Raw genomic sequence first — 24533 nt, forward strand, 5'->3', positions numbered from 1 at the left:
CACTTAGAGCTGCAGAGTGCTGAGTGAGGACCCGTCAAGGCCAACCAGGCTGAGGGGGGAAATTGTGAAGGATGGAAATTATTTCAGTGGTGGAGGAGGGTGGTGGATGATGTCCAAAAGTGGGCACAGCCATCCCTCCTATCCTGCGTGAGCCTTTTGCAATGTGATTTTTCCACTCCTCTTGTTATGGATAAACTGTGTCCCTCCAAAATTCGTACATTGAAGCCCCACCCCCCAATGGGACTGTGTTTGCAGATAGGGCTTTTAAGGAGGTAAAGGACATAAGTGTGGGGTTCTAATCCGATAGAACAAGTGTCATTATAAGAGGAAAGACACAAAAGATCCATCTCTCCCTCTTTCTCTCTCAAAGAACACACAAGCACACGGCAAGAAGGCAGCCATCTAAAGACAAGAACAGAAGTCTCACCAGAAACCAACCTTGATGGTAACTTGGTCCAGGATTTCCAGCCCCCAGAACTTTAAGTTAATAAACATCTGTTATCTGAGCCCCCGAGTCTGCGGTATCTTGTTATAGCAGCCCGAGGTGCCTATGATATCTGTCATCCGGACGTAGTCTACTTCTCCTTCAGCCTGAGATAGCTCTGTGGCCAGCCGTGAATGCAGCCAGAGTGACATCGTGCTAAATCCAAGGCTCGTCCCTCCAAGGTACTGCCACTCCTGTTTTCACCCTCTTGGAGTCTTAAGCTATCATGTCAAGAAGTCTGAGTACTGCTGGAAAATCTGTGTAGAAGGAATGCCCTCAGTCTGAAATATGACAAGGGGGAAAAGGCCCATGAAGACGAAAACACTGGAGGAGACTGGTGGCAGAGGGTTGCCACCGTCCTTGTTGAACATCCATAAATGTGAATGAGGCCACCTTGATCCTGCAGGTGCACGAATGAGGTCGGACAACACCAGTGAGTCAGAGATGAACCATTCAGCTGAACCCTGTCCCACCAACCCACAGAATCGTGAACAAACAAGATGGAGACTTTAAGCGATTAAGATCGGGAGAATTTGTAGTGCAAGGGTAGATAACTGATACAGGCAGAACGAGAGAAGGGTATACGGGGCAGAGGGGGCGGTTTGAATGATGACACGGTGGTAGAAAACTACAGTATGAATTTAGGTGTGTAATTCTGGTTAGTAAAGCCTTTAGGACCATCTTAGAGCAAACGAGAAAATATGGCTAGCAAGGTAGGTTGGAGTTAAATTGTGGAGAGCTTTCATTGTAATAATTTTCTACTGAGCACATACTTAGCTTACCCAGCTAAACAGACCCCTTTCATGGATTAACTACTTCATTCTCACATAAATCTATGTTAAGCTTATACTATTACAATCCTCCACTTTACAGATAAGGAAACTGAGGCTCAGAGGTTAAGTTACTTGAAAAAAAATCACAAAGTGGTGAGAAGGGAATTTGAACATAGGTAGTCTAATTCTGGAAGCTGTGACCTCTACAGAAGATTGTCTAAGCCAAGGAATTTAGACCTTAATGATAAAAGTGGAATTATTTTAAGTCAGGGTGGTGTGATTAAAGCTGGCAACAGTGGGTAGAATCTGGAAGTTGAGGGAATGGCTAGGTGCTATTGGAGTGGTCCGGGTATCAAGTGATAAGTGACTGAATTAGTAAAAAAAGAGGGGGGAAGAGAAATAGGAGAATAAAAGGGATTTGGGGGGGGGAACTATTACTAGAACTCAGGGAATGACTGGATATGGATGAAGAAAGGGAAGAGGAGGAGCCACAACTCCTTCTCCTCTTTCTGGGTTCAGTGACCAAGAAGACAGTCATTCCTCCAGAACGCTTAGGGAGTCATGGGAAGAACGGCTTAGAGGAGGCAGAGAATAAGTGGGCTTTAGACTCATTAGGTGGGAGTGACAATGGGACACGAGGTGGAGGTGTCTGCCAGGCAGTTGGAGATATGCGAGTAGAAACTGGGGACACAGGTCAAGGTCATCTGTAGATACAGGTGTGGAATGCACTCAGACCTAAGCAAAGCTTCACACATCTAGGATATGTCAGTTAGGGGTCCCTGGTTGCAAGCAAAAGAAACCAAATCTGGCTAAAAGTGAAAAAGACTCAAAGAAATGAGGAGTCCACTGTGGACCTCTACTCACAAGGGACAGCAACCACAATGGTTCTGGGGGCCCAGGTGAAGAACTCATGAACCATCTCATCAGGCTGAGATGAGTCAGCTCCAACTACCTTCCCTATTCCTCAGGATTCAAAGCCCTGGGAGGGGATCCTCTTGGCTTGGTCATAGACCCACCGCTTGGCCAAAGGAAGGAAGTAAGGACATCTTGTCTTCCATTCTCAACAATGTGGCACAGAAAGCAGGAGAAGTGATTTTCCAAAGGAAACCAGATTCGGCTAGCAAGACAGGAGGAACAGATGCTGTGTGGCCAGTCAACGTTCACTCCACTGAGAGAGCGGGCAGAGGAGAGGCAGCGGAGGGCAGCTGGCACAGCAACACGCAAGGTGGAGGAGGAGAAGGGAAATGACGAGGGAAAGAGAAAGGCTGGCTAAGGAACTGGAAGAGACAGAATAGGATAAGTTTCGAAAATGGGCAAAACACCAGAGTTAAATGCTGCCAAGGGATCAAAGGTGATAAAGAAAGGTGAAACAGTCCTGGGGCTGCCATCTTTGGAAGTTATCGGTAACCTTTGCGAGACAAAGGGGAAAGGATGAAGGGCGTGAGACGGGTAGAAGACCCAATGACGCAGGAAAGAAGGTAGATCAGAGAGGGGCAGGGGTCAGAAGACAGCATCCACTGTTTGGTGGTGAAAGGAAGAAGACCTAGGTTGGGGATGGAAGGGGGCTGTAGCACAGCGATCCTCAGGACTGGGGGCTTTCCATCCCATTTGGCCAAATATAAGGACAAAATAATACTCAGCACGGCGCTCACTGATATCTTTTCTCTGAAGCTCTTGTGAAAAGTAGTGACAATGAGAAAGTGTGAATTGATGCTCTGCCTTCATCTGTTTCAGAAGTTACAGAAAAAGAAAATTGGATTTATTTAAAAGCCAACCAGTAAGAGAAATAAAAAGACAAATGCCTTTTGTAAGCCTTAAAAAAAAAAAAAATCATCACACCGAATCAACAGTCCCAGAAACTAATTGTCCAAGTGAACTGTTATAAGTAGTCTCCTTTCCCCCGGTTGAGACAATCTTACATAACAACATTTGCATCCATAATGTTGTGTAACAAGTAGTCTTGTGGTGTAATGTGTTTTAAATAGGGGTTAGATAGCATCGGAGCGACTATTATCTTACTATCGTGACATCGGTCACTCTTCCAGACAAAACACCATCACCCATTGGGAAGTAGGGATAGTTTTTCCTTAAATACAAGGTCATACTGTTTGGGTGTATGGGGGAGCAGTGGGTGTGGGGCAGGGGGATTTTCATCTTCTTCCAAAGCACTCAACACTGGATCTCTTCCAAGAGAGGAAACGAGACTAAATAGATCATTTGTTTTATTCTGTTTGGGCATTTCGTGCGTTTCTCTCAACTGCGGCTTATGGACACAAAGCCAAACTCAGAGACTAGCTGGAGCTGGCTAAACGCCAGGTCACTTCTGAAATTTTTTTAAGGAATAAACAATTTGAAGCTCTATCTGTGTTTTAAGGCAAGCCACACAACTGAACAAAATGAAATTCTGCTGTGAATGTGAATCACAAAGGAAGAGGCAGGTAGGACAGTAATTTGGATTTCTCAAACAAGACCAAGGTAGACACAGGAGGGAAATGCACGTTCAAAGTACACGTCTATGAGAAATACACTTCAAAGAGAGTCAAATACAAGAAGAGTGGCTGATCCTGGGCACCAACTAGGTAGGAACACAGCTGCCTTGGGGCAGCCCCCTAATGATGGGTGTCAAAGTGCCTTGTCACTTGAATGTCATGGAAAGCTTAGGAGATTGCTTCTGTATCCTCTTGCGGGCATCAGGAGGGCCGGCCAACACCAGCCATGTACATTCTGTAACAAGCATAGTTGGTATTCCCCACATATCCTAGTGGCAGAATGGGTCTTTGTCTTGAATCACTTCCCTTTGGGAGACACTCATTGGCAGTCCCATCCAATGTCCAAGGAGAGAGAAAGGCACATTCGCGGTTGGGCTTAGTTTAGCAGATTAGTTAACACTGCATCCTGTCTGATTTCAGAATTGACAAGTCATGTACAGTATTGCTCAAAATGTTCCTTCGACAGTACTGGGTAGAACAGGGACGGGAATGGCAGTCATTAAAAGGTAAACAAAAGAGGTAAGTCCCAAAGACTTCTGACTGTTTTATAGCTGAAGAATCTGGACCCTAATTACACTCTAATTGGGAAAATAAAACATTTCCCCCTAAAAAATGTTGGCTCCATTAAAACAAGAGACCGAAACCCTTTCAAATAGTATCTGTGCTTTCTTTCAAAAACTTAGAGTAACTTTACTCTCAATTTTAAATAGCAAAAAATTAACCAAAGTGTGTGAGATATAAACCAATATATCCAATGTTAATCTTCTGATTGGGGTATCATATAATAGTTTTGCAAAATGTTACCATTGGGGAAAACCGGACAAATTATACCAGGGACCTCTCTGTGTTATTTCTTACAACCGCATGAGAACCTACAATCATCTCAATAAAAATTTTCAATTAAAAAAAAGTGATTCAGACGGAAATGGACGCGGGGAATCAGGCAGGTTTTCCTAAACGGTCTCTACCCACACTTCTTGGTTCTCATTTATTTCTCCGTGCACTAGTTCCCTGAATGACTCCCTTCCATCTGAAGAGGCTACTCCCAGCTTCTCAAAGACAGCTCTGGGCTTTTCCGCTGTAACCTCCCGCCCCGCCCCCCACAGCATTCCTCCCAGGTCCAGCTGGGCCTCCCAGTCTCCAGTAAGCCCTAACATGTTGCCTGGAGCAATACTTACCATGTCAATAGTCACTTGGCCCTTGTTCACCCACCAGTCAACAAATATTTATTGAGCAACTACTGTACGTGTCATGTTGGCTCTAGGCACTAGGGACTGGGTGAGGTGAAAAGCATGGTGAACTGGTTTCTCTTCCCTGCTTTCTGGGAGTATATTTTCTAATGAGGAAGGGTGGAAGAGAACTAGCCAAGAAAAACGTAAAAGGAAAAAAAAATTCAAATGACGGTGAATGCTATGAAGAAAGTAGTAAGCTGGAAAAAGTTGAAAGTGACTTTAGCTCAAGCGGTCAGGGAAGGTTTCCTAGAGAAGGTGACATTTGAGTTGTGACCTGACTATAAGTAGGCAGTCATAAGCCGATCACAGGGGCCACGGGAGAGCATGTTAGGCAGAGAGAGAACAGCAAGGAAAAAGCATTTATATCCTGCCCTGTAATTAAATATGAATATTAGGCATGACTGTAAAATAATGAAACAGGTTTTCTTTTTGTGGACTGTGCTTCCTTTTTATTTTAAGAGCCAAACCTCCCATAGCATGGTTCCCTGTAAGAGAGGCTGTGAATACCCTCAGGCTGGCCCAGATTTTACACTTTTAAAAGTGACTCCTTCACCCCAACACACACACACACACACACACACACACACACACACACACACACACACCGTCTAGCATGGCCGCCTACACACCAATTGTAGATCGTCCAAGTTGCTCGCATCAGTAGAGGCCACCTTATTTCACCGCTGCGTCAGAGGAGATGTACCACATTTCCTTCTCACAGTTGGGGCCGTGGGCCTGCCGGTGAGGCTTCTGCACCGAGGGCAACATAAATTATGTCATTAAAGTTGTGTCCCCACAAACCCAAGTTGGTGCAAAGGAGGGCTGCATGTTCGAGACCTGGGTAATACAGCTGGGAGCCAGAGGGAGATATGTCGCCGGCCTCCGGGGTCTGCGCCTCTGTTGCGCACAAGGTCCCATCCGTTGTAGTTACCCACTGGGAAGGGCTGGATTCCCAGGACTCTGCGGGTACCTCACGCTGTCACCGCAGCCACGAATCCGGATTTCTAGATTCCCTTGTCTGCCATCTGCCTACGGCGACCAGCCGACCAGGGGAAGTGGGCTGCCGGGCACCCTGCGAAGCGTCTCGAGGGAGCGGTGAAACCAGGAAGAGAGGCGACCCGTCCCCGTTATCCCCATCACCCAGACCGGTGGGCACTGTCCCGGGGCACCCCCGTGTCTCCCCCAGGGGGCAGCCAAGACGACTTGCCAGCGTCCCCGGGACGCGCCGCGAGCCCCTGCGTCCCTCCCTGTCCCCACACACACCCGGACCCCGGCGACCCACGTGCAGCTCGGCGGGGGCTGGCGCCGCACCCCGGGCTCGGCGCGTCTCCCGGCGCGTTCCGGGCGCAGCCCCACGACGTGGAGCCCTTGGGAGCGGCATCCGCGAGGCCGCGGCCGGAGTGGGGGCGTCCCGGCGTGCGGGCGCGGGGACGCTGCGGCCCGCTGGCACACAAAGGAGGCGGCGGGAAGGAGGGGCGGGGCGGGCCGGGGGCGGGGGCGGCAGGAAGGGGCGGGGGCGGGGCGGGCGGCGATAAAGCCCCCGCCGCCGCGGCCGCCCAGCTTGCGCTGTGGGACTGCCGGGTTGCTCGGGCTGCGCGGCGAGTGCAGGCTCAGCCGCCTCTCCGTCTCCCCGACCTGCCTCGCCGCCGCCGCTCGCCGTCCTCCGACTCTCCGCCTCGCCGCCACCCGGCTCCGTCTCCGGTTCCGGCTCCGGCCGCGCAGCTCTCCGCCGCCGCCACCTGGGGATCCCGAACGAGGGGCGGTGAGTACGGGCTGCGCGCCCCGCGGCCGATCGCGGGCGCCGGGGGGCGGGAGGGGCGCGGCCGGCGTGCTCCCCTGCGCCGGCCACGGTCCCGGGGCTCGCGCGCCGCCCGCTCCGCGACCTTGCGCCCGGCCGGGAGAATGCGATGCGTGCGGGGCTAGCGGGGCCCCGGGGCGGCGACGTCGAGGCGGAGGAACTTTCTCAGCCTCCCTCGGGCTGCCTCGGCCGAGACTGCGTGCGCGCCCCGGGCCGGCGAGGAGCCCGAGGAGGACCCGGGCCGGGCGAGGAGGGGACGCGACGGCTGCGGCGTCCAGGTGTGTCCGCAGCTGGGAGTCCCGGGGCCGGCGTGCTTTCTGCCGGCGCATCCTCGCTGGCGCCGGTGACCCTGAACCTCAGGTACCCAGGTACTAGGCAGGCGTCCTCTACCCTGTACTTTCCGTGTGTGCTGCCCGATGGGGAAAGACAAGCCGACTCTTGTGGTTACCGCCGCCCCAGCAGGGTGGGGGTGACCAGTGGTTTGGGGGAGAGCCTTTAAATTGGCCTCTGGCAATCAGTTCAACCCTATGGGACAGATTTTTGCTATTTTCGTCATCTGTAGAAATGGGAATCGAGACATAGATTAGTGGCTACAGGTAAGGTGAAAGTACTCAGAAATTCTGGGCGGAATTAGGTATTTAATTTGCCTACGAACTGAAGGCTTCTATTACATAAGACAGCACTCCACCTTCAGGTATTATGGGAGATGCTATTGAAGGTTTTAGTGTTTTAATGAACGAAAAATAATCTTCATGTGTGTCTCTCTTGAGACATCTCAGATGCTGCTGTGTCTTGCTTTGACCACTTTGCCGAGAACGTTCTTCTATTTAGCAACATAAAAAGGTGTTTGAAGGTTTGACTGCCTCTTTCAAGCCAGGAAGCAGTTTACTTCTCTGAACTGTTCAGGAACAATTTACGTGATAATTTTATACTTTGGAGATTTTATATGCAAAGTTGAACAGGCATAACTGGAAGAAATGTAAGCATTGCTAATTTGTATATCTAAAGCACACTTCAAAAATTGAAGATACTTTCAATGCTGTCTGCGTATCTAAATCAGTAATTATTTCTGTTTGCAGTATTTCAACAAAAAATTCTCTTCAGCTATGCAGACGAAGGTGTTAGCCTAAATAATCTAAGGATCCTTTCAACCCCCAAATTTTGATTCTAGATTAAAATGATATTTGAAAATATTGTACGGTGTAGGCAGTTACTGAAGGTCATAAAGATATCATCCATCCTTTATTCTAAACCAAAGTGAATCTATGCAGAAAATCTCTGCTTCCTGTGAACTTAACGTATTAGTGTAATTTTAAAAGAACAAAAATGACTCAGTCTCCAAAGGACATTGGTTTTTAAGTTCCACACGTAGGTGAATAAATACCATACCAGTGAGAGATTGAGGTATTAGAGTTGGAAATGAGCCATGGCCCACCTGCCCCTCCGTGTGGCTGTCCTCTGTCAGCCAGTCATTCTCTTTCAGGGACTTTGACTCCTGGGTTTTTGCTCCCCCTCTGGTCCCAAAGTCCACATAAGGGATGCTCTCTCTTCCCACTTCCTTGACCATCTCACATCCAGTGACCTCCACCCACTCTAGCAGCTGAGTCCTCTGACTACATCCAAGTCTTGCCCTTGCTCAGAGACACTCATCTTCTGAAATCAGAAACAACAGCATCCCAGTGTCTCTATCACAAGCTCTGCCTTCCAGACTGCACACCGGTGCTCCCACTGCAACTCTTCCTCAATACAAGAGACCTCTTCCCCTCCCTCTTTCCAGTTTCACAGGTGACTTCACAGCCCACTGTACCTGGAAAGTAGGGGCCACTGAATTGAAGTCTCTCCATGTCCTACCCCATTTCCCTCCTACAAACTTTTCCAAATTTACCCCCTCATCCAAGACATCTTCTTAAACACCTACTGTGTGCAGGCGTTTTGCTTGGCCCTGAAGTGTGATAAATACAGCAGATCCTTGCTGTCTTGGAACTGTCATTCTTGTGGGAGGAAACAGACGAAAAGCAAACATAATTATGCTGTGATAAAATGAATAGGGTAGAAAAATAGAAGAAAAATCAAGTTGGGGCAGGGAATGCAGGGAAGATTAGAGAGAAGGTCTCCCTTTGGCACTGCCTAGTGTCTCCCCATGAACTCTTTTCTAATTTAACAGTATCTTCAGAATGCCATCCTCTCCCTTGTCCCTGCACCACCCCACCCTCCTCTCCAGCGACCACTGTTTCTCTTGGCTTCTCAAATGAGTTCACATTTCCCCCATTCTCTGCTTTCTTCTCAGCTCCCTGCGAGCTGGCCAGAGGCTCCCCTAAAGTAGGAGAAGACCCCACAATTCCTGAACAGTGATCCTACAAATTCTCTCTAGACTTCCCTGCGGCATTGGATACGGACCTTTCCTTCTTTTCTGATACTTTTTCTTTTTTCCCTAGTTGCCATGTCCCCCTGGTTTTCCCTCTGCCTCCATTGCCTCTCCAGTACCTCCTGGAGTTACCCAGGGCCCTGTCCTGATCTCTGTTCTTCTCTACATAGAGTCATTGGGTGAAGCACATTCCCCAAGCTTCAACTGACGCCAGTACAAAATGAGTCCAGATTGGTGTCTCCAGCTAGTTACCTACAGTCCAGTGGGCTTATCCACCCATGCCTTGTAGGCAAAAAACCCACAATGAGTCCAAGACTGACTGATTTGAGTTCTCACCCTACACCCTACACCCATTCCACCATTGGTCAAAATTTGCCACTCTTTTTTTTTTTTTGGTGGCGATTCTGCCAGTCACCAGGATATTAAAGCAGAAACCTTCCAGTAAGGCTAGACTTCTCCAGCACTCCCTGCCTGCAGTCACCAAGTCCTACTGCTTCTCCAGGCTATGAAATCCCCTAGCCCTCTGCTCTAGTCATGGTGGCCCAGCCCCGCGTCAGAGTCCAGAACCAGCAAAATGGTGGCCAGGGTGCCATTTCCAGTTGGCAGATGTGTGGTTGGCCTGTCAGTACACATAAATTGAGTTAATATTAGAAATATTAAAATGCCACTTGGATTTATAGCTTCTCTTAAAAATCAGAAGACCTGGAACTCGAGGCCTCCATTCCCATGTGGCAACACTTGGTTCGTGGGGAGTTCCCAGCACCCAACTACACTGGTGGCTCCCTGGACCCGGGGTCCTCATTTCCGGTAGCTTCCTAGCTCCCACGGCTTCTGAGTTAGCATCCATAGGCCGGGAGGCCAGCGGCAGCCTGTGACTCCCTGGTGCATAACTGTACAGCCTCCTGCCAGGTTTCTCACATACTAGCGTTGCACCCCTTCGAACCGTCTCCCACATCAGTGCTGGGGTGACTTTCCTCGGTTGCTCCAAATCCAAATCTGGTGTCCCTCCTGATAAAGACTCTGCTTCCCTCTTGCCTTTGGGGCAAACCCTGACTCTGAAGGGGCGGCCCCATTATATGACGGGTTAGGGAGCTCCAGCTGAAAGGGAAGCTATTGTCTTTATGAGGTATTGTTCCTCAGTTTCTCCACACAGCCTTGAACTTCTGTAAGGAGATTGGGGCCTACATAGTTCCAGTGTTACCTCACCTGTGTCGAAATGCGGTCTCTGCTGTTTGTAAACCCTTTCCACAGACCTCCCCCGCCTCCTGCTTCCTCACAACCGCCTTGGGAGCAGATGGGACAGGGGGGATTCCACAGTAGGGAGACGGTGAATACGGACGCAGGAGCTGCCCCAGGAGCTCTCAGCCCTTGGAACGTGGCAGGCTCTGTTTAATCCCTGGTGCCCACAGTCCTACTGTGTGTTCCCGAGGTCACTCTTTGGACCCTCATAACATGAACTCATTTGCATTTGGCCAGGGAACCTGCCATGGCGTTGCAGGCACTGCTGGCCCTTTCCAATGACCTGACAAAGTCTACGTTTTCTTCCACTCCTTCCCACCTCCCTGCCTCATGCCCTTCCCCAAACTTTATTTTCTTGCAAAACTGAACTTCCTGCAGACTCATACCCATGGGGCTGCCGTGTCCCTTCGCCTGGGCTCCTACTGGACCTCGGCCTAGAATTATCTTTCTCCATCTTCTGCGTTCATTGTCTGGCTAACTTCCCCCTTTTCAAGACTCCCCCCTTTTCAAGGTCCAGTGTCATCTGTTCCAAAAAGTCTTTCCTGAAAATCACTACCCCCAACCCTCTGTGGCGTGTGTGGTATGTGTGCCGTGTGCACACATGTGTGCGCCCTACCCCGTGGAGGCCTCTCTGATGGCCGTTACTGTGTTATAGCTACATGCTTTCCCCACCAGACTCTAAGTGCAGTGAAGACAGGCCCATGTTTAAGCTTCATTTGCACTCGCAGTGGTGCCTGATCCAAAGGCATTTCATGGATATCTGAACTGAAGCATGTCTTTTTCATAAGTTTACTACATACTTTCTTCAAGAGTTCTTATCTTTTGAGCTTGGAAGGGAGGTTTTCCCCCCCATCCACCGCAGGACCTCCATTCCTGTTCTGGTACTTCTGCATTAAATATATATTTTTTCACAGTAAAAACAATAAAAATAAATAAATATAATCTTTCTGATCAATCATGTCTTTTGAGGTAGAACATTACTCAGAAAAAGGCAGAAGTCTAACCCAGAAGTACTTCTGTCCCTATGTTCACTTCAGTTCTCCTCATCTGAACCTCTTTTGGCTTGGTTCTGTCTTCCTTGAGATCCACTGGCTGTGCTGTAGTCCTGTTTTGTGGTTTTTACAAGGTAGGAGAATTCTTTCTGGCTTACTTCCATTAACCTTTTCAATGATGGTGATACATGCCCTCTTGCTGACTTTTTTTTTTTTTTTTTTGCCTTGGGAGTTTTTTTGGCTAGTATCTTCAGTCAAGTTCAATGAAAAGAGCCCTAAGCCCTAGGCTGGGAGAGAGTCTGTGCTGTGCTGCCAATGGTTTGTATAGTTAATCATCTAGAACTAATTTTTTTTGTCTATACAATGGGTGTGATGAATCAAAGATGTCCTTAAAAAAAAAACCCAAACAAACAAAACCCAGGACGCCTGGGTGACTCATTCAGTTAAGCGTCAGCCTTTGGCTCAGGTCATGATCTCAGGGTCCTGGGATCGAGCCCTGTGTCAGGCTCCCTGCTCGGTGGGGAGCCTACTTCTCCCTCTGCCTGCAGCTCCCCCGTTTGTGCTTTCTCTGTCAAATACGTAAATAAAATCTTAAAAAAAAACAACAACCTATAACTTCTTGATTTATTTTCCCTTTTGGTCCAGCTTTCTCATATAGATCAGATCTAGATGAAATTTTTTATTTATTTTTATTTTTTTTTAATTTTTTTTAAAGATTTTATTTATTCATTCGACAGAGATAGAGACAGCCAGAGAGAGAGGGAACACAAGCAGAGGGAGTGGGAGAGGAAGAAGCAGGCTCATAGCGGAAGAGCCTGACGTGGGGCTCGATCCCATAACGCCGGGATCACGCCCTGAGCCGAAGGCAGACGCTTAACCGCTGTGCCACCCAGGCGCCCCTAGATGAAATTTTTTCTTAAATGTATTATTTTATGTTTATCTACATGAAATTCTTATCCCTCCCTTTCTCTCTCTTTAAAATCTATGAAATCATTCAGCTTGGCTCTTTAGTACTCAGAAATAGCATTGAGGGCCAACATGAAGATTTAGTTTGTATCCCCACTTAAAAGGCATTTATAAAAATGTTAAATAAATTGGGTTCCCTGTACTTGATCTTCTTTGTAAACCACTCTTTCTATCCGTGAATGTGTCTGTCTTCTCTTTCCCAAACCATCATTCCTCATGAGTAGATAGCATGTCTGATCTGAAAATCCATGTCGGGTTAAAAAAAAAAATTACCCTTAGGTGTGGAGTAGAGTCAAACACAATAAACTACATCTTTAGGTTCTTTCTTATCTGTAAGTTCCCAATTCGTCTAAGAGCACCGAAAGAGTGGGCGCCTGGGTAGCGCAGTAGTTAAGCGTCTGCCTTCGGCTCAGGGCATGATCCCGGTGTTCCAGGATCGAGTCCCACATCGGGCTCCTCCGCTATGAGCCTGCTTCTTCCTCTCCCACTCCCCTGCTTGTGTTCCCTCTCTCGCTGGCTGTCGCTCTGTTACATAAATAAATAAAATCTTATAAAAAAAAAAAAAGCACCAAAAGAGTAGTAGGATTTTATTTCTCTTTTGAGAAATGCTGCCTTTCACCCAACAGGGCAAGTCTATTTACACAGTCAATGATTCTCCCCTTATTCTGCTGTTGGGTTTCTAGGTCTGGATGTAAGCCCAGTCCAGAGAAGTTGGCGTTCCTTCTGGGGCTCTTTTTTTGTGCATGGGGACGTACACCGAGGCTAAGCAATCCTCTGTTTGCAGTTCCATTCCTGCATTTGGACAAACATGTCCCCTATTTCATCCTTGAATTCCTTCAAAGGTTGGGGTGGGTGCCCCAGTTCAAGGTCAGCCCAGGAATGCCTCATGCTCTTGCTTCAGGTTGACCTCAGACATAGCCCTTTGTTTCAGAAGGGATAATTGCAGAATTAGAGCCCACTGTGCTTTTCTATTTTTATTAGTTAATTATTGGGAGAAAGATAATGTGGAGGAGATTTTAATATAAAAGGGGAAAAAATCCTATGAAAAGGCAGAAAGGATTTCTTGTAGCAACTGCAAATCTTGGTAAATGTACTTTGTTTGTTGTTGTAATGTCCTCCCCCACTTGCTGCAGCGAGAACTCTGGTAACCTGGGGAATTTCTCTTAAGAGCATACCAAAAATAGCATCAGCGCTTTCTCCCCCCACTTTTCCTTTCTATTTAGTGCCAACTAATATAGCTACAGAGAAAATAACCACTTGTTTTTGCCGAAGTTTTTATGGACCAAATCTTGAAAGTGGGTGTGGGTATGTGAGAGAATTGAACGCCAAATATGAAGCCCACTTGAAAATGACTAAGGTGACTGCACATGAAAATAGATTTTTCTTCCTTTCTTTTGAGAAAATGCTACATAAGTAATGGCAGTGCTTGCTTCTTCTACTAAATTTATTTTTCATTCTTGCAATAAGGAATCCACTTAGGAAGAAACAATCTTGAGGGTTTGGGTCACTGTTGGGTTTATATGAGCTATTAACTACTGCAGTATCTTTCGGTTACAAGTGCAGAAACCCAAATCAGTGTAAGTGATGCAAAAAGATGGGGTGCAAGAGGGGACCTAGTGGCTTACATTGCAGACCCTGAGATGGTGGGGGTGCCTCTGGCCCCGGAGGTGACTGAAACCAGAGACTCAGGGCTTTAGGGCTGTCTTCTCTCCCTCTGTGTCTCTTTGCAGGTGGTCTTTATCCTCTCAGGGACCAGCCTAATGACCCAAGAGGAAAGAGGGGCTTCCTGCCAGTTCCAGTTGGAAAAATCCTAGGGAGGCACTCTGATTGGCTCAGTTTGGGTCATGTGCCTTTCCCTGGACCAATGGCTATGGTGAGGGAAATGGGATACTGTGATTGGCCAGAGTCCAAGTCACATGTTCAAGCCTGTGGTCGGGAGGGGAAAGAGTATTGAGAGGGGTGTGCTGGACAGGCAAGTTATCCCAACTGCCATTAGTATTTGTTTTCAGTTGACAGAGGCTCTCTGTGGTCTCCTGGAGCCTCATCCCTGTCTGTAAGACAGATAGTAGTATCCTCCACTCGCTCGGTTGGGAAAGAGGAGTGTGCAGCTGCCGAAGCATCCATGGTCCTACGTACAACCCGTATGTGTCAATGCCAGAGCCTGAACCCAGATGTGTAAACGTGTGAACTGTGAGCTGATGCCATGAATTTTCAAAGATTTCTATCTCACCAATATTTACGACTTTTCAAAAATAAGTTCTTGTCAAACAACATGCCTGCCTCCTTTCAAAAGACCCATCTTCTCACTTGGCTGCTTGATATCCTTCAGGAACACAACCAAAACTCATGGAAAGAGGCTAATATTTTTGCCTTCTGTCGGAAGTAATATTTTTAGACCTGTTGCTGCCCCACACCCTCGCCCAGTTTATTCCTTAGACACTTGTTTGTTTGTTTTCCCTAGGACTCAAACTCTAAAATTAGTACTGACCTTTGGACTGAAAAGGTAGAGTGCATTTACCCAGCGTCAAGGGAATAACTTAGGCTGAGCTGGATAAAAGTCAGCATAACCAAACAAGGACTGTGACATGACTCTTAAAAGGTGCCTGATTGAGGGGCCCCTGGGTGGCTCAGTTGGTTGAGTGGCCAACTCTTGATTTTGGCTCGGGTCATGGTCTTGGTCCTGGGATCAAGCCCCACGTGGAGCTCCTTGCTCAGCGTGGAGTCCGCTCGAGCGTCCTGTCCCTCTGCCCCTCTCCCCACTCGTGCTCTCTCAAATAAATAAATCTTTAAAGAAAATACCTAATTGAACTTCACAAATGTGTGGAGACTCAGCTTAGAACATCGTTTGAGATATAACTTTTGTTTTTATAGAGACAGCAAGAGAGAGAGAGAGAAAGTACATGTGCACGTGCTCAGGAGGGGGGATGAGGGGCAGAGGGAGAGAGAGAGGGAGAGAATCTTTTTTTTATTAATTAGGTTTTTTTTTAAAGATTTTATTTATTTATTCGACAGAGATAGAGACAGCCAGCAAGAGAGGGAACACAAGCAGGGGAAGTGGGAGAGGAAGAAGCAGGCTCATAGCAGAGGAGCCTGATGTGGGGCTCGATCCCATAACGCCAGGATCACGCCCTGAGCCGAAGGCAGATGCTTAACCGCTGTGCCACCCAGGCGCCCCGGGAGAGAATCTTAAGCAGGCTCCATGCCCAGCGCATTAAGCTCCATCTTATGAACCTGAGATCATGACCTGACCCGAAATTAACGGGTGCTTAACCCGCTGAGCTACCCAGGCACCCCTTATAGTTTTTTTTTTGAAATAGTTACTTTTTTTTTTTTTTTTTCCAAAATCTGTCCTATCTGCATGGTGTCCTTTCCCCTCCCCTGGCCCCCCGTCCCCTTCCTTACTGTAATGTAGTACCTAAGTGTATGGAGGGTTTGGAGGCCAATAGACTGGTCCGAGTCTAGATTCTGGCAGTTACTAGCTCAAGGTCAGGAGGCCGTAGATGATTTACTGAACTTCCTCCAGCCTCAGTTTGTTCATTTGGGAGTGGGACATGAAGGTAACTGTGTCTTAAGTTTGGGAGGATGAAGTGGAGCGTATGCTTTGGGTGCTGAGCACAGGGGCTGGAACGGAGCTGCCTTCCCGGGCATGGTGTGGCGGTGGGGCTCCGTTTGTCACAGTAATCCAGGTGAGCATTTCTCTCCTCCGGGACTCATGTTTTCATTGTGTCTGTGATGCGGTGAATCAGGGACTTGCTCTGTGTGTTCGCATGCTTGGTTTCCAGACCTGCGACACTCTCAATAGGCAGTACTCCCAGTGGTCAGCTGGTCATCTGTCCTTTCCCCAGGCTTCCAGCTCTTCCAGTCCTGGCTGTGGAGCAAAGGATGGCCAGCGCATGAAATCAACTTCTTCTTACACCCGTGTGAGGAAATGTAAACAGCTGCGTTACCAGGAGGTCTTTCTAGGGGCACATTGAAGGCTAGCCCTGTCAGGTTGGGTGCTTTTATGTGTGTGTGTGTATGTGTGTGTATATTTATATATATAGACATGTATAGATATATCTTATGAAGAATTAATGTCTCTGCAGCAGAAAACTAATCTATTTGGTTTAATATTTGGGTCTTTGCAAATGTCGTACCCAGAGTCTTCTCTTTTTGTTCTTGTTTTTCAGGCTGTGAAAAAGTCCTGTATCCAGTGATATCCATTGATATCCAAATACCCAGACATAATCATTTTAAACACATACCGAATATATTTTAAACACATGGTCATTTAATTATGATTTGATTCCCTCAGTATACAGAAGAGTTCTATGAACGTTGGACTAGCCTCAGTAAACTTTCCCGGATAGGAAATGTATTTTCTGCTGCCATTCATAGAAGATTTTAGGATTTTACTGGCAAATAGCCCTTTGGGGATTTTATACAGCACTCAGTGTATGCCCACACCTGAATTGTTGCTCGGACAATGGGATATGAGGTGCCAGGGAGATTGGTTTAGTGTGATGACTTAATTATAAGGAGAGCTTCCTTTCCCTAAAGGTGTGGATTTTCTCTTTGAAATTAATTTACTGATAGACTCATATCATCTTATGCCAAACCTGTGTTCATTTCTTAATGACACTTGATTAAAATAGCAGTTTAGAGGATTGGCCAGAGAGGCTGAAGTGTGCGTAGTCAACCTGTGCTTGTGCAGCGTGGTGGTAAATCATGACTATCTGAGTGCTGATCGTAGTCGCAGCGAATTAACTCAGCAAGTACTGAACTCATAGTTGTTTCCACGCGTGTATGTTACTCATTAGCCTACAGTTTTGGGGGGTAGGATAAGGACGTAGTTTTCACAGGTGCAATGGCAAAATCATGCTTTTTGTCTTCCTCTTTTTTTTTTTTTAAAGATTTTTATTTATTTATTTGACAGAGATAGAGACAGCCAGCGAGAGAGGGAACACAGCAGGGGAGTGGGAGAGGAAGAAGCAGGCTCCCAGCAGAGGAGCCTGATGTGGGGCTCGATCCCATAACGCTGGGATCACGCCCTGAGCCGAAGGCAGGCGCTTAACCGCTGTGCCACCCAGGCGCCCCTTGTCTTCCTCTTTACCTTGGGTTGTGGTTCTGTGTGTCTTATCTGCCCTGTTAGGAACCCTCGAGGAGTTTTTGGTCTATCTTATCCTCCTGGGTTCTTTCCACAGTACCTGACGCCGAGGAGCCCGAAAGGGAAGAAGGAAATGAAAGAGCGTGGATCATCAGTGTGTCAAGTACTGTTAGGCACATTTTAGACATGATCTTATTGACTCTCAACCACCCTTGGAAGGTCGAAATCAGTCCTAGCTGGCAGGCAAGAAAACGGAGATTGGGGTGTGTGGCACACCCCGCCGAGCCTCTCACCCGTGGGATATTCACTCCAAGCCTGCGTGTCTCCGCAGTGGAGATCTTTCATCCTGAGACATTGTGTTCAGGGAGTGACTGAGACTAGACAGTGGTGTCTGAGCACCAGCGTGGGGCCCCATACGTGAGAGGTCAGAGCATGCTGGACAGGGTGAACTTGGGAATCGGATGAACCTGGGTTTAAATCCCAGCTCTACAGTGAGTCATTTGATGTCCACAAAATACTTTCTTCTCTGGGCTTCATTTCCAGAGCTGGCGAATGGAGCTGATGAGGATATTCCCTTCTTCGTGGAGAAAGCTAGCATTGTCCCTGCTTCACAGACAGGGAGATAGCAGTGACTTAAATCACTTGGCAAGGTTGCGGCCAAGGCAGGTTGAGAACCCGGATCTCTGCTCCTATCACTTGTCACCTCTCCAATCACCACGTCTGGATACAGCAGCCAGAACTGCCATCACCTGTCACCCGCCCTTGATTAGCCCCTAGAGTACCGCACTGACTTGGGGACACTCACTACCCATCCCTTAGAGCCACTTGGCTGATTCATGTCTCCTCTTCTCTATGTTGTTCACCCCCAGCTTCTTGAAGAAGATTATTCCCAGTAAGTAAAGAGATTCCCCCAAGACATTCCTGGTGCATCTGCCCCACACGAGACTTCAAAGTGACAGCCCTGTTGTGTTTGGGTGCATTTGGTTTAAGAACTGGGTTTTCAGCCAGGTACTCTGGGGGACCTTTCTGTCTCCAGGAAACAGGTGGACCTTTGAGGATTTTATTTATTTCCCTGGAAAGAGCATAGCTGTGGTACGTTAACAGTTCAAGATGAACAATTTCACAAATTGGTGACCCTTTACCAGTTCCAGAACCATGGTACACTGTCGTGGGCAGACACAGGAAGGGGGAACATTGTATGTAGAGGGTTTCAGTGCAGTAGTAAAAATACCTCAAAATTGGTTATCTTTTTATTATCATTAAGTACCATGGTGATCAACTCTTCTTCCCCTGGAGCAGACCCATCAGGGTACTGACCCTCAGTACTGCACGAGGTCAGTAGTAATTCACTGCCAAAATGAGTGCTTTGCACGAGATGTCCGGGAGGCCAGACCAGAAGGGTTAGTGTGGACTCGGTCTCTGGGAAGGCTGCGCAGAAGCCCTCTCCCCTCCCTCTTGGTGGGGAAGGACTCCAGGAGAGCAGTGTGTGACCCAATGACTAGAGCAGTCGTGGTGCCAGCCGAGGTCACGTGCTGTGGAAGCTCTTTACGTGCGTGGCTCCCCCATGTTCTCTTGACAGGCTTGAAAGGCTGGTGGCCCAAGGTTGTTCTGTGGATGAGGAACCCGGAGGCTCCATGAGATTCGGGAATGGGGGCAAGAGATGGATAGTCTCTGGGTCTCCATTTCCTTATTCATGAAATAAAGGTAGGAATGCCCAGCTTTTTGGGAGTCTAGGAGGCTCAGCAGTGCTAATGCTAAAGCCCTTTACTCCTAGAAGGTTCTTAAATTTCAGTTACTACCAATGGTCATGCATGGGAGAGGTAAGTCTATGCACAAAGTGAAATGTTGTCAAGTAGCTGATGAACACAAATGTCTAGATAGCCCTCATGGGTAATGCAGTCCTATTTTTTTTTTCTTTTGCGTTACTCTCCACAAAAGCCTTTTTGCTGTAAATTTTGTTAATTGCTACTTACTGATTTGTAATAATAAGAGTTGGCCATTTCGTCTTTTAAGTGTTCTCCATGAGTAAATACAAGGAGGTAACTCCTTCATGGAGGAGAGATCAGTTCTCTTTAAGAAAAATAAAAGAATTTTAGTGGGCAACTTTGAAAAGGTGTGAAACATTACAACTTTACCTTTTATTGAATGCTCACGAGTACAAGACACTGGAGAATATAAAAGTGCATTAGGGCTTGGTCGCTTCCAGGTCACGCATGCAAGGCAAAAATGGTGCCAAAGTGATGCCTTCATAAGTCATTAAAAGGCACCAAATTGTATAATTTTTCTCTGTGAACAAAGTGTTTTCTAATTTGAAAACTGTGTGAATACGAAAGGAAAAATTTCCCTAGAATTATTCCTCGGGGAAATTGGGGGTTGCTATATATTGGGGTCCTTTCAAAATCTCCCATTTGCAAAGATCATGATAAGTTCATTAGTCAGAGTTCACCAAAAGCCCTAGATGGATGAGACCTAGGAGTGAGTCTTGGGAACAAAGAGAGAAGGGCTCATAAGCCTGCCATCTCCTTAATCAGTATTTATTCTGAGTGTTCATAGAGGTTGCACCATACAAAAGAGTTAAAAAAAAAAAAAGGCACAGAATTAGAATACAGATTTAGTAATTATTCCTGAGGTCATGACTTCACAATTGCCAAATTTTGAATGCTGTGTTCATTAAGATAATGCTGATTGCTGTAATAAATAAACCAAATTATGTACCATGGCACAAACTTCCACTTGCATAATGCCCAAAATGGGCACGTCTGTTCCAAAACTGGTGATTCAGGGAATGAGCCTCTTTCCATCTTCCGGCTCCACTTGATTTAGCAGGCAGTTTCCAAGGTCGTGATGCTTGTCAGCATCAAGCTGGTGGAAGCAGAAAGATCACAGAGGATTGCATATGGCGGCTCTTGATGGGCCGGGGCTGAGAGTGGCATACATCACTCCTGTTCTCATTTCATTGAATACATTTCAGTCTCATGGACATGTACAACAGAGGCTGGGAAGTGCAGCCCTAGCTCTGTGTTTGGGAAGAAGAAGAAATGGGTTTGCTGAGGGGATAGCTACTCTCTGTTAAATGAAGTTTCGTGAAGACTATAAGGCGCTTTCAAAAGTCACACAGTACCCTGCTGTGGCAATCATGTATATAATTTCTTCTATGAAGGCAACTGTCCCAAAGGCCTATGAAGGGCTTCTTATGGCTTCGGAGAGATTTTTCAGTGACAGCGTGGCACGTAGATTTGAAAAGTGCTGTATCATAGGCAACTTGGACGAAAAGGAGATATGTGCTCAGGAAAGTTGTTAGACAAGTTGGAGTGATGACAGGCTTGGAGAAGATGTCTGGGAAAACTCCGAGTTAAATTGCTTCATGGAAGGGGAGAATGGAAAGAAAAGTACCATTTCTAAATCATAATATATGTGATTTCACATGTTCGTCATGAAGTTTATTTAGTCAGGTTGACCAAAACTTGGGTGGGCGGGAGCGGGAGATGTTGGGGATCTTCTCATTGGGAAAAAGAGGAGGTCTGTCTTAAGTGGGCGATAACCCTCTACTCAAGCACATATGGTAATTAGAACTTAATCAAAGAAATAAAGACTTTCACCCTACAAGACGGGGTGTTTTTCCAGTGTGGGAGAGGGTCGCCAGATACCCTGGGAGTGCCATGTGGGAGCCAAAGGAAAGACAAAAGCTGGGGAATGGGATCAATGCCAATGCCGAGCTCTGACTGAGGAAACGAAAGGACCAGGGATTGGACAGGGAAGAGGCAGGTGACAGGAGCAGCTCCGCCCTCCCTGGGAGAAGCCTCTGGCAGCATCTGACTTGTGGGCATATCCGTGTGGTTTCTTGCTGTGTGATGTGGGCAGATTAGTCAGCCTCCCTGCATCTCTGTTACCTCAGCTGTATCCGGAGGGGCTCACGTGAGAGTCAGTGAGATGACATGTTCACAGGGCTGTGGACGCAGTAGGCGCTCTATAAATGCCCTTCCCTCCACCCATCTCCTGTGCAGCTACTCCCCAGCTCCATTGTCAGTGAACATCGTCTCTGTAGCTGGCTTTGAGAAATCGGGGAGACGGTTCTCCCCTGTAAAATGTGACTTCATGACAAAAAGAAGCTCAGCCCCTCCATCCCCAGAGATTCCTCCATGCAATCACTATCTTACAGCAGAAGTTAGAGATAAGGAGAACTTTCATTAAGTCATCGATTTTTAATTCCAGAATTCCTTGTTCTTCTGCCTTAGTGCCGGATGTGGGGAAGTAAAAAGCTGGTCTTGTGAGGGAAGGTTGTGTGGTGCCGCAGAGTTGTCACGTCATTGTGCAGGATGGTGTCTTACGTGATCCTCATAGCAATCTTCTGAGGTATTGGGGGGGGGGCGGTGACCGTTGATTTAATAGATGAAGAAACCGAGTCACAGTTTGTGCAATTTGTCCAATGCAGGCAGGCCTGGGACTAGACTCTAGGCCTCTCCCACCGTTGTGTTCACGTGGACACAGGTTTCTTCCATGAAACAGCTGAACACACCCCCAGCCAAATCCCTTCAGAAGGCATTAGCAGGAAGCTCAGCAAGAGAAATAGTCAGGCTAAAGGAAGAACCTTGGTACTAGGTTAGCTAAAGCCCAGTTTGGAACCATGCTTGCCATCACTTCAGATGGCTTCTGAGCTTTGCAGAACTTTGCTGGTTTGATAGTTGCTTGCCAGAAATAAACATGTAAATGTAGAGGGGTTATCTTTTAAAATATTACTTCGGGATTTTGTTTACAAACCAGTTGTGATGAAAGAAGTGAGCAGAAGATCAGAGCTCGTAACAGAGGAGCCTTTCTTGTAGTCATTATTTTATCTTCCCCGTCCCTCATTCCCTCTTCCTACTTCAGAAGTATTTCTAAATCCTTGTCTCTAGGCACGTGTGTATTTATTTCAGATGTCTGCCTCAGAATTTCCCCCCAGAAGTTAAAATGAGGGGGCCAGGGAACCACTTCCTCTTATACCTGTTCCCAACCTCCTCTGCATGACTATTTCACTTGTAATAAATACCGAAAACTCACGCTGAGAGATTCAGATGGGGTTAGCCTGTGTGGGTCTCTTGAGCCAAGCCTGGGTAAAAAGGGGCCTTAATCACCAGAACTGGGTGGGAAACTGAGGGAGAAGAGAGGAAAGTGTGCCCAGGTGTCACAGGATCACTTCTGGGGGCTGCCTCAAAGCAGCCCTACAGCCATCTAATGAAAAATGGAACGTAATGGCTCTGTGTCCACAACAGAATCCAGTTTTAATACAACATCATTAGTCTATTTAGAGAGAGGGTAGGAAAGATGCTGCCTGCCCATTTGCCCTGAGCCTTTCGTTCCTGAACTGTGTCCGTGAGCCTGCCAGGGGATGAAGGCATCTCAGGAGGCTGATGGAGCCATGCTGCTCTCTTCCTTCCCCTTCTTCCTTCTCAGGCTCCCCAACACAAGTTCAGCCCTTCCCTACCTTCTTGTTTGCCTGGGGAAAAAAGATTGTAAATAAGTACCCAGTGGTGCCAAAGGGAGAAGCAAAACACGGGATAGGTCACTGAATGTTGTATTTTATTTCCCTGATGTCGGAGAAGCTGACCTCTCAGGTGGGCTCCCCTGAGACGGCATCCCTTAGGGGGAGCCACAGCATGCAGCCCCGAAGAAGAACTCAGTTCCATCAGGAGCCCCAGGACTGTTGCAGGTCAGAGAGGCTCACAGTTTACCAGACTCGTAAGAGTTGGAAGAATGAGAAGAGGGTCCGTTGGCCAATTAGCCTATTCCCCGCTCTAACAAAGTCTTCTGGGAAGCCCACTTGCCGTGGGAAGGTTCATGGATAAGTACCTCATGAAAGCACATGGGGTGGTCGATGGCCCAAGTCCTAGAACTCAATTCGGGTCCATTCCAAATGGCCTGTGGGGAAGTTCCTAGTCCATGGACGCTGGAGGCTAAGTATTGTCAACACGGTTCCATATGGTAGATGCCTTCATTCTCAAGCGGCGGGGTTGTCTTTGTCTTCATTACAGATAATATGAGACATTAGCCCTTGGTGACAGGTCATTAAAAGAGATCATTTTTGAGTCCTTTCATTTTTTCTAAAGTCTGTTTAATTTGTAGAACAAAAGCTAGGGGTTAAAGGTTTGCACACCTGAGCAACAATACTGATTTGTAGGTGGAACCATCATTTATCGAATAAATATATATTGAGTGTCCATTGTTGCTTTAAATTCCGGTGCTTTTAATTCTTTGCTAGTTTGGTTACCACTTGTCAGTTGCCACTATCGCTGGTCCCTCTCAGCTTGAGAGGGGACGTTATGGCTGCTTTTCTGGTTTTCATCTCTTCTGACTAATTTTCTGTGTAGAGAGACAGTAATGGTCAAACGCGATGCAATTGCATATAAAGTAGAGGCTAATGGACACTTTTCTCATTTGCTTGGAACTCCTAACACTGCATATCACCCCACTTGGCTTCTTAGTCCCTTAAGTATTTCTGTCACCGGTTCACCCATAGCTCTTAAGGTCGGGCTGTGCTTTCCCTTCATTTGGTCATTTCTACCATCATGCATTACTTAGGGCGCAGGACCAATGGAACTGTTCTGTTGACTGAGAAAGCGCAGGAGTATTTGTGCAACCTCCAAAACTCTGTTAGAAATGGAAAATGATCGTGAATTTTGCAGCTCCCTTTCCCCAGACCCCAAGGGTCTGGGCACTCCTCCTTTGGCACCTGTTACTTTGACAGCCCCTTTCTTTTTGGCCACGTACTCGGCCCACCACCATTTGATCAACCATCCAGAATATTGACGCATCCTTTCTCCCTCCAGGGCAGTGCGGTGGGCGCTGAAGAGATCACAGCTCGGATTCCTTAGTGAAGGATATTACACACAGTCCCTTGCTCCTGGCAGGTATCTCGCTGCCGTTTTGGGAATTTTGTCTGGGCCGCAGAGATTTGAACCAGTCAAGTCTAAGAGTGTTTGTTTTCTCGGGAAACGCAGCCCTATTAAAGCCATTGTTTTAAAAGTCGCTGGGAGCATTAAAATCCTCAGTCATCCATTAGTAGTGTGAAAATTTAGAAGTGGTTGGGGCTCCAGGCAAGCAATATTGACTTAAATGTGTAGGGCACTTTAAGA

At 47.3% G+C, this 24533-nt stretch overlaps 1 protein-coding gene across 1 annotated transcript in view; it reads left to right on the forward strand.

The window, feature by feature from the left end:
* The first annotated feature begins 6531 nt into the window (after positions 1-6531).
* The window catches only part of SERPINE2 (serpin family E member 2), a 61614-nt gene continuing 43612 nt past the window's right edge, over positions 6532-24533 (forward strand). Inside the window, exon 1 of the mRNA XM_040639827.1 lies at positions 6532-6740. The gene's annotated coding sequence lies outside the window, so the exon portion shown is untranslated. The remainder of the gene's footprint in view (positions 6741-24533) is intronic.

The sequence above is a fragment of the Ursus maritimus genome, unplaced genomic scaffold (genome assembly GCF_017311325.1).
Source record: "Ursus maritimus isolate PB19 unplaced genomic scaffold, ASM1731132v1 scaffold_1, whole genome shotgun sequence".
Lineage (NCBI taxonomy): Eukaryota > Metazoa > Chordata > Mammalia > Carnivora > Ursidae > Ursus > Ursus maritimus.